Here is a 13228-nt window from a genome sequence, read left to right as displayed (position 1 = left end):
CCAGATCTTTCTGACCCCTGGGACGGTGCGATTCTCCTCCCCCATTAGCACAAGTTCCTTTGCTGGGGCACAAAAACTGTATTTTCCAGAGATGCCCATCACACTCTCTCTATGCCACATGCTCTTCTGCTGTGTGACCTTGCCCATCCCCCATCAGGAGGTGGACTCCTATCCTGCTTGCTTTGAATCTGGGCTGGGCTTGGCCTGCTTGACCAATAGGATGTGACGAAAGTGATGTACCAACGCTTCCAAGAATAGGCAACAAGAAGCCTTGCAGCTTCTGCCTGGCTTCCTCGATGTGATGCGCCCTCTGGGAAGCCAGTTGCCATGCTATGAGATGGCCAAGCCACGTGGAGAGGCCACGTGTGGGTGATTTGGCGGACGGCCTCAGCTGAGCTCCCAGATGACAGCCCAGCCATGTGAGGGAGCCATCTGGGACATCCAAGCAGTCAAACCTTCAGATGACTTCAGCCCCAGAGGACATCTGACTGCAGTCCCATCTGGGACCTGGGGTGGGAACTGCCCAGCTGAGCCCAGTCAATCCACAGGAACATGAGAGGTGATGATACATGCTTGTTTTCAGTCACCGAGCTTTGGGGTGGCGGTTAGATTAATGGAACATTGGACTCGGTGCTGACTGGAGGAGGACGAGGACATGACTGCTGAGCCCTGTCTCTGGGGACAACTCCAGAGGGCCTCTGGCCTCTGAGTTTTCAGGATGTGGAAGAAGGGACTAGGGGGTGGGACACCTTTGATCTCTAAGGCCCCCTTAGCCTCTGCAGACTGCCCTGGGGCAGAAGGTAGAGGGAGGGTTGGGATTACCTTAGGCTGTAGGAAATGACCACGATTCAAGTGCACAGATAGAATGCTTTTGTCCGCATCCTGCCCCAGCTCGTTCTCTGTCCACTCCTCCAGGAAAATGGCCTAGATGCTTGAAACGTGGCAGGAGGAAGGAAAATGGTGATGGAGCGCCCACTCTGTGCCAGGGGGCTGACCTCATTATTTTCTTGCCCTTCACAACAATTTGATAAAAGTGGGAGTGTTGGGCTTCCCTGGTTGCGCAGTGGTTGAGAGTCCGCCTGCCGATGCAGGGGACTTGGGTTCGTGCCCCGGACCGGGAAGGTCCCACGTGCCGCGCAATGGCTGGGCCCGTGGGCCATGGCCGCTGAGCCTGCGCGTCCGGAGCCTGTGCTCCGCAACGGGAGAGGCCACAATAGTGAGAGGTCCGCGTACCGCAAAAAAAAAAAAAAAAAAAAAGTGGGAGTGTTACCCCCACTGTACAGCTGAGGAAACTGGGTCAGAAATGTTCAGTGGTGGGTCCACACAGCAAGCAAATAGTGAAGCTGACAAAGCCTAGGCCTGCGTCTGTCCTGCTGATAATGTTGGAATGGTCTCGCGCGTGCGGGGAGGGCTCCCAGGTCCGCTCTTCAGTCCCGATCTGTTGGCCAGCGCCTGAAATCCCCTCACTGTTGCTTTGCTGCTTTGGCTTAAATCCTGGATCCTGCCAATGCTAATCCCTCTGGAAGGAAGATGCATTAAGATGTTATTAACCGCTCACCGCGGTTGCAGTGAGGTCCAGTTTCTCCCCTGGGAGTCTGTTATGATGGGAGGAAGTGTGGGGTGGGGGACTGCCTGCAGGTGCGAAGAGAAGAGGTGGTACCAGAAGAGGGCTGTAGCCTGGGTCCCTCTCCATTCTTTGCAGTTGGAGCCGATGGTGGGTTTGGAAAACAGAGAAGACAGATCCTTAGCCCTGGCATGGGACAAGCCCCACCCCCTGCCTGAGGTCGAGCTTCCGCACACCCAGGGGCAGCTCTAGAGAACATCTAAATCCCCAGCCGATGGCGTCCGCCCCTGGCACGGATGTGGGCGCGTTCATCCTCCTCATCAGCTTCCCCACGTTTGGCCAGCTTCCCTCCGGGGCTCCTGGGAGAGTTGTGTTTAGTTCTGGGCTCCAAACTCAAGTAGTGGCGTTAACCAACTGGCGCCAGGCCAGAGCGGGCAGCCAGGGTGTGGGGGGAGGGGCGCTGACCGTGGCAAAGCAGAGGCCCGGGTCTGTGGGGCGAGGAGGCCGGGGGGGCTGGAGAGCCGGCCTCTACCATGAGAGTGCCGGTCAGCTTGAGCGCGTCACTGCCCTTTGCCCAGTGATCTTAATAACCCTCAGCACGGGCCGTCCTGATGGGTAGTGAGCACGCTGCCACTGGAGGTGTCTGAGCAGAAGACCTGACTGCCCATGCAGCTCTGTGGAGTGGCCTGTCACAGAAGGAGAAGGGACCAGGAAACTGCAGGGGCCCCTTATAATGCTTGGTTCACAGGCTCTGAGAAGGAACAAGCCCAGCCTGGCCCAGCACGGTTTGCCACCTGGGTTAAAATGAGGGGATTAAGATATTCTGGCTGACCTGGTGCTCATGCCAGCCTCCCAGCTTTCCTCTACTCTGCCCCTTCGGTGTCTGACTTCTCTTGGGCAAGAGGCCTTGCTGCCCTTCCCTCCCTCCCTTTCCTCCTTCCTTCCATTCAGTCAACAGAAGTTTATTGAGTACCTACTAGGCTGGGCAATGTGCTAAGTCTTGGCGGAGCCGGGGGTGAGCTAAATAAATGCAGTGGGGAGCCCCCGCAGGGTGGAAGGGGGGAGGGATGGATGGATTGTAGGGGGTGGAGGAAACTCTGAGAAGTCAGGGCAGTGTCCAGGTTGGAGATGATGGGGGTTGGGCAAGGAAGGTGGCAGTGGGGCCAGGAAAAGTAGACGGATCCAAAGAGCAGGTAGTAGGAAGACTCGGCAAGGCTTGGCTGTGGCAGGTAGGCGAGGGAGAGGAAGGTGACGAAGGTGGACCCCTAGGTGGCTGGTTCGAGCACTGGGTGAGGGTGCTGGTCCTGGGGCACGGCACAGTAGGGCTGGCAAAGCTGCCCCCATACTTGAGTGAAGGCTTCTGCACCCGTGTTTCTTCCCGGGCAGCCCTAGGACCTGGGTCCAGCTGCTCTTGTGCTCCTCCCAACAGCTCCCAGAACCCTTTTGCCTGCAAAGCTTCCCAGGTGCCTGCCCTCCTTCCCGTGGTTCCTCTTCACCTCCTTGCAGAGCAGGGATGATCGACACACCCGCAGGCCAATGAACTGCTTAGCTCCGCCTGCCACCCTAGGTTCTCCGCATCCCTACCCAGCTCTCTGCTGCTCCCCTCCCCCATGACCTCTCAGAGTGTCACAATATAAGAAGCAACTAGGGGCAATCGCGGGCCTGATTTCTACCTAGGGAGGGCCTGGGCCCAGCTGGGTCTTCTTACCGCATCCCGCGTCCCTGGATCCACCCCACCTGGCCGCCGGATGCCTTGAGGAGGCAGGGGAGTTTCAGGCTTCTGGGCCAGGGCCTTTGGCCTGTAAACATTCCTGCCCCATTTAGGGGATTGCCAGATGGGCTTGAGCTGCAGGGGGTGGGGGGAGGGGCTTTGGCTGGGCCTGCCTGTGCCACGTGGGGGATTCGGTGGTTCTCTGTCTCCAACTTAGCTCATTGTGAAGCTGCTCTGAAAAGCTCCTCTCCCCTGCAGCCAGTCTACCTGAAGCCTAGTGCGCCCCCGGGTCCCCCTCCCTGTCTGCACAGGAACAGTGCACCCCTGGGTCCCCTCCCCTGTGTGCATGGGGCCAGTGTGACCCTGGGTCCCCTTCTCTGTGTGCGTGGGGCCAGTGTACCCCAGGTCTCCCTGTCTGTGTGAAGTCGGTGCACTCCTCTCACCTGAGACAAGGGAATCCTAGTCTCTGGGCTTGCTTAGTCATCCCCCAGAGTTTGGGCCTCAGTCTTCAATTTTGGAAACTGAAGATGATCGGGTTCATCTACCTGCCTCACAGGGTGGGAATGGGGTGGCCTTGGCCTAGGACAACCTTTTAAATATTAAACTCAGTGTCACAGGATGTTTGGTATATTCACAGCCTCAAGAAGTCAAATGGGGCTCCTGAGCTATCTCAAATGGAATAATATTTATGCTAACAGCTCCTCTCCTTGAGGCTGTTTTATACGTGCTCTTTAATCATAACAGTGACCTTCTGAGTGTTATTGTATCCATTTACAAAACTGATGTCCAGAAAGGTGAGTGGCTGGGCTCATCATCTCCTGCTAAGGAAGTGGAGAGCTTGCCTGTGTTTTTATGGCTTAGGCCCCAGCTGGCTCTGGCTGGGCGGTCCTGCCTCTCTTTAGGATCACGGAGCACGAAAGAGTGATTTTGGCCAGGACTGTTCTATGCCTGGGCTCCTTCACTCTCCACCACAACCTCGTCTGTGTGGCTGGTCCCAGGTATCGTTCTCCTGTAATAGATGATGAGATAGATCAGAGAGGTAAATAAACTTTCCCGGGGCCACAGAGCAGCTGGGTGGTAGAACCAGGATCGGAAGCCAGGTTCTCTGAGTCCCTTTCAGGTGCTCATTCCATTCTGTGCCACTTCTGGCTAATAGCATAAAGCTTTCCACGTGGCCTTAACACCTGGTCCAGAGAACTGGTGTGGATGGACCGCGAGAGAAGAGGGCGGTGAGGGGTGAGGCAGGAGGCTGAGCTTTGAGGCCTGTCCTGTTACTGTGAACTTGGGCAATTCACCTCCACCCTCTGAGCCTCTACTTCCTTAGGTGTCAGTTGGGGACAGGAATCTGTGACCAGCTCTCCTTGAGGACAAAGACGTAGTGTGGGACCAGCTCTGCAGATGGGCAGGGGCAGATTTTCTTTCCTGCTGTGGAGCCCCTGCGCGGAGGTCAGCCTCGGCCAATGCCCCAGGGCCAAAGCCCTGCGTGGCCTGCAAGTTGCTAGGGCTTGGGGACAGGCAGGGAGCCAGGCTTGTGCCAGGTGGCAGGAGCGCTGTGCTCTTGGGGGCTCTGGGACAGCCACTCTCAGGCCTGGATGTGCCACTCACAGCGCCCTGTCTCCCAGGCCTGCAGCTCGGGAAAGCAGTCTGGCCCTCGCCGAAGACCCCGGTCTCCAGTTTCTGGGAATCGGCTGCTCTCTGCAGCTTTCTTTCCCAGGAGCTGGTGCCAAGCAGGCCCCGCCTCAGCCTCTGGAGGGCCTCCAGGCGTTCTGTGTTGAGCACTTCTCAGCAGCAGCCGGAAGGCTGACTTCATGGGGACTGGAAGAGACCCAGCAACCGGCCTCTGTCTACCTCGCCCCAGCTGTAAAACGGGGTGCATGGTTGGTGCTTCCAGATCCACACACAGGACTGGCTGCTCCTTGTCCTGTGGGACAGGCCGGAACTCCTCTCCACCAATGCCCAGCTCGCTGCCCCCAGGCAGGGAACCTGCACAGAGCTTTTAACTTTTAGGGAGCATTCCTGTGTGTTCTCTCAGTTCATGCTATGCAGACACTGGAGGGGATGCCCAGGAGCCAAGGTCACCTGCCTGCCTGGTACTGTGCAAGGCCTTGAGGAGGAACCCTCGAGAGACAGCGGGATTCCCGGTGCTGCGGCAGACCCGTGGCTGGAGCGCTGTCTGACCTGCCTCGCTCACATCACATCACATCGTGGAGGCCAGGGCAAGCCCTGGGCGGCTCCCGGGCGGGAGTGCTGGTTCCCACGAGGCCCTCCCTAGGTTATCCCTCAACTGGGCCCATTTAGGGAAGCATGCCCTTCTCTTTTGCCCTGGATCATGGGGTGGTGACATTTTAAAATACTGTTAATAGCTGACATTTAACTGTGCAGTGCACAGTTACGCAAATTATCTAATCTCGTCTGCACGCCAGCCCTTTGAGAGAGGCACGGTGATCACCCTCCCCGTCCTACCGGGGGAAATCTCATTTGTCTCCACGTCTGTCTCCCTCACTGGGGGCTTGGAGTTGCCTGCGAAGGCAGGGACCACGCCTGGTTCCACTCTGTACTGCGGCCCCTGATGGGTGCTCCATGCTGGTCGACCAAACAAAGGGAGGATGAGGGAATCTCTGGGACTCTGACCCTTCGCATCGGCCTAATTTGAGGACACTTGCTCTACTGTTATCATCTTAAATGAGAAAGTAGAACCTGAAGTGTGTGTGTGTGTGTGTGTGCGTGTGCACGTGTGTCTCTGCAGGGGGGTCATGGACACAGTGACATGTTGGTCATGAGTGTGAGCTCTGGGTCCTGCTATTTTGGGGGGAATCCTAGTTCTGCCTCTTTCCAGCTGTGTGATTTGGGGTGAGATGCCTAAATTCTCGAGGGCTAAGTTTCCTTTTCTGTAAAGAAGAGGGATAATAACAATATCTGTTTGACAGGGTGGTCGTGGGGATGAAATGAGTTATTACACATAAAGTACGTAGTACAGCACCTGCCCTAGTGAGCACTAGATAAGTGTTTGCTGTTGTAATTAGTAAACAGGGATGGAGGGAGCTGGATAGATGGATAGGTATGTCCTTAAGGGTACGTGACGAATTGGCCTTGTAAAGCAGGAAGCAGTGCATTGTCTTCTTTCTGGGCACCTCGGCTCCATGGCCTCTCCCACAGCCCAGTGGGACACCCAAGGGCCGCTGAATTTTCCTGTTCCTTCGAGCAAGGTGTGTAGTGTATATTCGTTGAGAGGTGACACGAGGAGAAGGAGGCAGCAGCCATGAAGGGGACTTGTGACTGAGCTGAGGGACCAAGTGGCCCGGGTCACGAGGGACGTGTGGATGGCCTCATGGATGTCCACAGCCGAGCACCAGTGCAGGACAGCTGACCAGGTGCCTCCTCTGGACCCCTGTCCAAAGCCCCCATCCTAGCCTTATGGGAACCTTAGACCAGCCTTTTAGGAATGGTGAGACGGAGGGAGAAAAGTTCTGAGCAGACTGCACTGAAATCTGCATTTACTGAGGAGAAAACCTGAAGTGACTGAATTCACCCAGGGCTGACTGGGTTAGCACTTCTGCTGTCAGGGAAAATGGGACTCAGGGAAGAAATGAACTACACATGTAGAAAAATATCATGAAAATGATATTTTTTGCATACATACCTATGTGGCTTATGAAATTCTTACCACGGCATGCATGTACATGTTTTCCGTCCTGTCTATAATTTCAAGATATGTGTACTTATGTGTTTATATATATAAAAATTGAAAGAAAAAATAAATCAGTGTATTGGTTATCTCTGGGTGAAGGGACTATGAGCTATTTAAAACATTTTCCTTAATAAACTCTACTATATCTTTCTAATTTTCTCAAGTAAAAATGATCAAAAAGATAAAATAATTATATATCTGTATTCTTTCTTAGCTATGAACTATGTTCTTCGTGTCAGGGAAATTGGGCCAGTAGGTGATGTGTGCTGGGTAACGGCAAGGCTTTAGGCCAGGGTCTGTGTCACCAGAGAGTCCCCTCCATTCTCTGAGCATGCTTGATTGGGGTCATCTCATTGCCACATGTGTCCACGTGCTGCCAGAAGCCCATGAACCGTTTGTGTCAAATGTGAGAGTCGCCCCAGGGAAGCAGAGAGCCCTCACAGCCCGCCCACAATGCCAGCTGTGCAGGATCCTTGTCTCCACTTTACAGGTTAGAACCGGAGACTTGGGGAGCCTGGGCATCTCTGCAGGGCCACACGGTCAGGAGCAGCAGAACCGGGGCTCAAGCCCAGGTCCTCGGACCTCCAGCCCCAGCGTGCCTCATGCCATGCCACCTCTGGCAGTCAGCAGAAGGTGCTCTGGGACGCACACCTTCAGTACCTGGTGGGGATTTATGGCTCAGAGAGAATAAAAGCTTAGAGGGTTTTATGATTTGCTCAAGGTCACACAGCAAGGAGCAGAGCTGGAAGTACAACGGCGATGCTTCACACCAGAATATAGAAAGATGCTCAGCAAAGAGCGGGGATATGGGAGAAAGGGCAAAGGAAAGCAAAGCAATGTGAAGAAAGGAAAGAGACTACCAGTGCTTCCCAGACAAAGAACATAGTCCAGTGAGAGAGAGTGCGAGCGTGAGTGTGTGTGTGTGTGTGTGTGTGAGTGTGTGTTGTGTTAGGGGTGAGTGGGAATGGCGTTGCTGGCCCTGGGGGGCCAGAGGGTGAGAATGAGAGTTAGGGAGTGGGGCAGAGGGAAGGAAAAAAAGAAACAGATGGGAAACAGTTCATGAAAGCCAAAAACCTCAAGTCAGACAAATGTTTATTTTATATAGTGTTGATAACAGGGGAAAAAATGCTTACGGAAACTCACAACTAGCACAGGCTAGCGCCAGCTCTTCAAACCCCAGTGGAAAGAGCTAGAAAGTGCCTCCCCACAGCAGGCCAGGCCCAAATGTGGGTGCTTAAGGCCTGCCAGGATAGCCTACCTGAGGAGCCTGCTGCAGCAGAAAGTGCCCTGAAATTAGAGCCCAGGGCTAGAGGCCATAGCAAGTTAGAGCCGGCAGGCTGGTCCGCTTCTCAGAGCCCCGGGGTCCTTGTCTGTGAAATGGACATGGTCCTTCCTGCTCTGTCCACCTGTCGAAGCTGTTGGGAGGACTTCATATCTGGCCCACATGGAATAACAGGCACTGGATCTAGCCTCCTGTCTGAAGAAAAAATAGAACATAAGAACCATGGTTTTCAAGACGGTGGGCATCAGGAAGCAAAGTGCTGTGATCTACGAGAGATGGGAGACAAGTGAGGTGAGCCCTATGATTGTCCCCAGTTACCTGCCTGGAGTGAATCCCAGGCTGCAGCACAGGGAGGGGGGCCCAAGGAGCCTGGTGAACTCCCTGATCGGCGGGGATGGAGCCGAGGGTGCAGGGAGACTGCAGTTGATAAAGCTGCACCAGGTCCCCCTCCAGTACTGGCAGAGTTCTCATCAGCGTATGCATGTGAGGCAATTACCTGGGGAGGTGAGGGGGAACACCCAGAGGGTTGTCAGGAATAGAGCATGGAGCTTACACAGGGATGACTATAGTTTCTGTTCCCACCAGCCAGCCTGGAAAACTCACAGCTCAGGAGGCATTGAGTTTACTACTCTAATGTCCCATCCGTATTCAGATATTTCTGCTAAGTCTCCGTATTCAAATATTTCTGCTAAGTCCAGAAAATATGTCCTTGTTTTCAGTCACTTTGTTTGACTCCTGTCCAAACTCAAGCCTCTCTTTGTATTTGGTTTTCATGGCTCTAAACAGAGCAGCTTCTCTGCCCCCTTCTCCCACCCCCTTATCTCTCCTGCTTTTGGCTTGATGAAGAATAGAATGTCCCACATTCAGGATTTGGTTGCCTTCTTTCTTGTGGTGGCAGAACTGGTTCCTCTCTCCTTGGTATCTGTTACACTAGAGGCTAGATCTAAAGGCTTCTCCAGATTCAGGTTCATTTCTTTTGCCAAGAACGCTTCACGGGTGGTGCTTGCTTTCTTATTTTCAAGGTAGTAACGCTCTGTAGTGATTTCCCAACCGGCTCATATCAGGATTGGTTGCTCACTTCAGCTGCTGATAAAGCAGTGCTCTGGCATGCTAACTACCCAGAGTTTTGCTTCTTTTCATCCCATACAAGAAAGCATGTTAGGATGCATGTAGGTTAGAATGGTGTTCGTCTATGAACAACCTTGAATCTACTCAATAAAAAAAAAATCTTTCCAGGGCTTCCCTGGAGGCGCAGTGGTTGAGAGTCCGCCTGCCGATGCAGGGGACACGGGTTCGTGCCCTGGTTCGGGAGGATCCCACATGCCTGGAAGCGGCTGGGCCTGTGAGCCATGGCCGCTGCGTCTGCGCGTCCAGAGCCTGTGCTCCGCAACGGGAGAGGCCACAGCAGTGAGAGGCCCGCGTACCGCAAAAAAAAAACTTTCCAAACTTTGATCCTTTTTTCAACCTTAGCAGGCATAACAAATGATGGTGAAGCATGGCATGTCACAACCTTGAACCATTGAATTGCCTGGTCCAAAAGGATTAAATGTGAGTTTCAAGGCTTTCACCTACGGGACCTACAAAGTAGGGTGATCAGTTGTCTCAGTTTGCCTGGGACTCAGGGTTTTCAGTACTAAAGTTGGGAACGTTCTGGGCAAACTGAGTCAAACTAGCCACCCTACGACAATGTGCAGACTTGTCAGGTAACCGGGATTGTGAATACGCCCCTGAGTGCGTCAGAACTGCCAGGGCCTTAGCTTGGCTCCTGTCTGACCCCTTCTTATACCAGCTGAGAAACTGGTGGTTGTCTGGGCTTTGCAGTGATAGAGACCACAGTCTTTTCCTTGAGCTGGCACATTTCATTGCTAAGTTTGACTGTTAGAAGATTGGGCCTCCCTGTAAATCCCGTGAACCACTTGTCAGTTGGAATTTTACCCTGCAGAGCCAAGCATATGATATTGATCAGCTAATCAGACCACTGAAGTCTGACCATGTACCCTCCAAGCAACCTCTCAGGTCGTTGCTGGTCATGACTTCATGTCCTCTCACCCTCCTTTCCCACCTGTGACCTCAGGACATAGTCCAGGTGCTGGTAGAGGAGGGTCATTGGCTCCAGAACAGAAGCTTAACTTGAGGTATGAGAGACTCTTATGCAGAGGAGATGGGCCTGCTCCCTCTTGCCTTCCAGAATCCAGGTCCTCAAGCATTTCCCCTCCCTGCCTCCAAGCCCTAGTGCAATGTGACCCCCATGCAGGGGAGAAATGTGCTATCAAAAGGGAGACCTTGTGTGTCTTCACACCCTCTCGAGTGGCTGGTAGGGGAAGGGAGTGCCCAGCTCCATCCATTAAGGACGAGCCAGCTATTCTAACCCACTTGAGAGGGTTTAAAAGTAGAGCCAAGAGTTTAACTTCAAGATGCGCTTTACCTCCCGAAATCAGATCGTCTCATTTTCAGCACAGTTGTTGAACAGACGTTCTCGTGGGGTTAATGCTGCAGCTTTCCCAGAAGCTCCTTGTGTGGGATGGAGGTCAGGATTTTATAGGCTCAGAGGCATTTCCATCGCCAGCTGGGTGACTGTCCTGGAGACTAGCTGGCTCCATGTAAGGTGTCTCTCCTGTCTGATCCCTGCTCAATGCCATCCTCTCTGTCTTCATTTCCTCTCTCCAGGATTCCCAGAAGAGCCCTTTAAATGTCCCTTGCTTCTAATCCTTCCCTAGGAAGCCTCTCCTTCCCTAAATGCCTATTTCATACTAATTGCCCACCCCCTCCCAATCCAGTTCCCCAGGCTGTTCCTCAAGGGCCTCTCTTTGGCCCCAAAGGTCTGACCAAACTCCCTCTCTCCAGGGCCTCCACCTTCCTTCTTCTGAGACTAGTGAGAGATTCTATCTGTTCCCACCTTGGTGTTGAATAAATACCTCTTTCTAGGTCACCCTCCTGCAGGAAGCCTTCCTTGATTATCTTTATCCTCTTCATGGACTTCTCCTTTCTCTGGCCTTCAGTGTCACACAAACCCATGGACCAGTTTCTCTTCCCCAGAAGACGTTTCTTTTCTCCCTGGCCAATTTGTAAGCCCCTGGAGGAGTGAGGCCAAAATGTCTGTGTCAGAGACAGTGAGTGCTCACCAAAGATCCCATGTCATCCCTTACATTTCCAGCCTCCCTGGCTGGAAAGTGGGGCCATGTGACTAGTTCTAGACTGTGAGCAGAGGTGACATGTGTCACTTCCTGGCGGAGGCAGTTAAGAGCTGGCAGGAGTCCTCCATCCCTTTCTTCCCCTTCTGCAGCAACCACAGATGCTGTGTGATCCAGGTGGCACAGCTACATGATGACAGATCCTCTGTCAGCCTGGTTCCCTGCATGACTGCATGGATCAGAGCTTCCTACTGCCCTGCAGTAGACATGTAATATGATCAAGAAACAGACTTTATCCTGTTAAGTCTCTGAGATTTGGGGATTTTTCTGATGCAGCAGCTAGCATTGTTTAACATTAATACTACATCTCCTTTGTTGTTCCTCCTCCCAACCATCTTCACGTCCCTCTTCCTGGAAGCTCTGAGCACAGATGTCACCTAGTATAGATTCAGTCAGTGAGGGTTTTTAGTCTAAATGATGAATTTCATGGGATGGTAACTGAGACATGGAACTCATAAAAGGAACAACTTAAGAGGATGTTCTCTGCAGCACCATGCCCAGTAAAAACCACACTTGAACTTAGCCTCCTGGAAAGGCCACCATCCACTGACCTCACCGACCAAAGTCTGGAAGCTTGTAGCATGCTGACCTAGATGTAAAACCAGAGGTGGGATCCCCATAGCTGTATGACTTTGGAATAATCACATGTCCTCTCAAAGCCTTGAGTTAATCACCCACAAAATGACCAAATTATGTCTGCTCCAGGGACCTGGAACTCCCCAGTTCTGTCCTTCTAGGAAGACCAGCATGTTCCCCAGAAGACGGGGGCTTCTGGGGCCAAATGCTACTGTGGCTGTGTAGGTGTGATACCCAGCTTCCCCGAGCTCCTGGGTATTAGATGTAAAGAAGGTAAAATTGTGATGTAGCAGGGAGAGGCCCTTCTTGGGGCCATGAAGCTTCAGACTGTGGCCTGCCATATGTCTGGTCACTGCCTTTTCTGGGACTGGAGGACATGCTGGAAAGGTGGGGCAGGACCCCTGAAGGGAGAATATACAAGCAATCCCTACCTTCACAATGATATTGGTTAGAAATTTCCATTTGACTGTAAGCCTTTTGGGGGCATGGCTGTAACTTTTTCACAATCTCATCCCAGTGTCCTATTCAGGGCCTGACCCAGAGGAAGTATTGGAAGGGTACTTGGCTTCCCCTGGGGGTGGTGAGTGTCCTGTTGGTGGTTGTGTAAGCTGAGGCTGGTTGGTCACTAGGCAGGGATGCAGGGGAGGGTGTTCTGAACTCTGAGAAGGGCAGATGAGATAACCAAGAAGATTTGTCCTGGGCTGAGATTCCCCTGGGGGCTCCTGGGTGAGGCTGCATGGGGCACTGGGGAAACCAGATTTCCAGGCTGTGGGCTCAGGGAAGGCCCTGATGAGGTGCGGTTCCCTCTTGCTTCCACGTTGAGGTGGGATGCCTGCAGCACATATTCTTAACATATGTTAACCTTGGCACTCTGCTCCTGCCAAGAAGCTGTCACAGAGGTATTTAGCAGAGGAAACAGTGTAGGAAGCGTTCCCGTTGTACTTTGGGGCACTGTGCAACTAATGGGGCATGTACAATGAGGGGCTGCTGGGCGGGGGTGACCCTGCCAAAGCCTGTTTGGTCCCGCACAAGAGGAGCGGGCATTAACGATGCCTGGCAGCCAATGCGCAGGCCCCTCAGCTGTCACAGTGAAGTACAGGTGACGTGGGCTGAGCACCTACTATGTGCCAGGAGCTGGCCTTGGGCCTCACACATCTGCCACCCCACTTCACCCTCACAACACCCCCACCAGGCAGGCACCATCTATCCAGTTTGC

The 13228-nt window shown here is 53.3% G+C and overlaps 1 long non-coding RNA gene across 1 annotated transcript in view; it reads left to right on the top strand.

Moving 5' to 3' along the window:
- The first annotated feature begins 448 nt into the window (after window positions 1-448).
- Window positions 449-13228, top strand: part of LOC115856421 (uncharacterized) — a 445827-nt gene continuing 433047 nt past the window's right edge. The window contains exon 1 of the long non-coding RNA XR_011376796.1: window positions 449-559. This is a non-coding gene — a long non-coding RNA (uncharacterized lncRNA). The remainder of the gene's footprint in view (window positions 560-13228) is intronic.

The sequence above is a fragment of the Globicephala melas genome, chromosome 16 (genome assembly GCF_963455315.2).
Source record: "Globicephala melas chromosome 16, mGloMel1.2, whole genome shotgun sequence".
Lineage (NCBI taxonomy): Eukaryota > Metazoa > Chordata > Mammalia > Artiodactyla > Delphinidae > Globicephala > Globicephala melas.
Note: the sequence above shows the minus strand (reverse complement) of the source record. Positions and strands in the feature narration are given on the sequence as shown.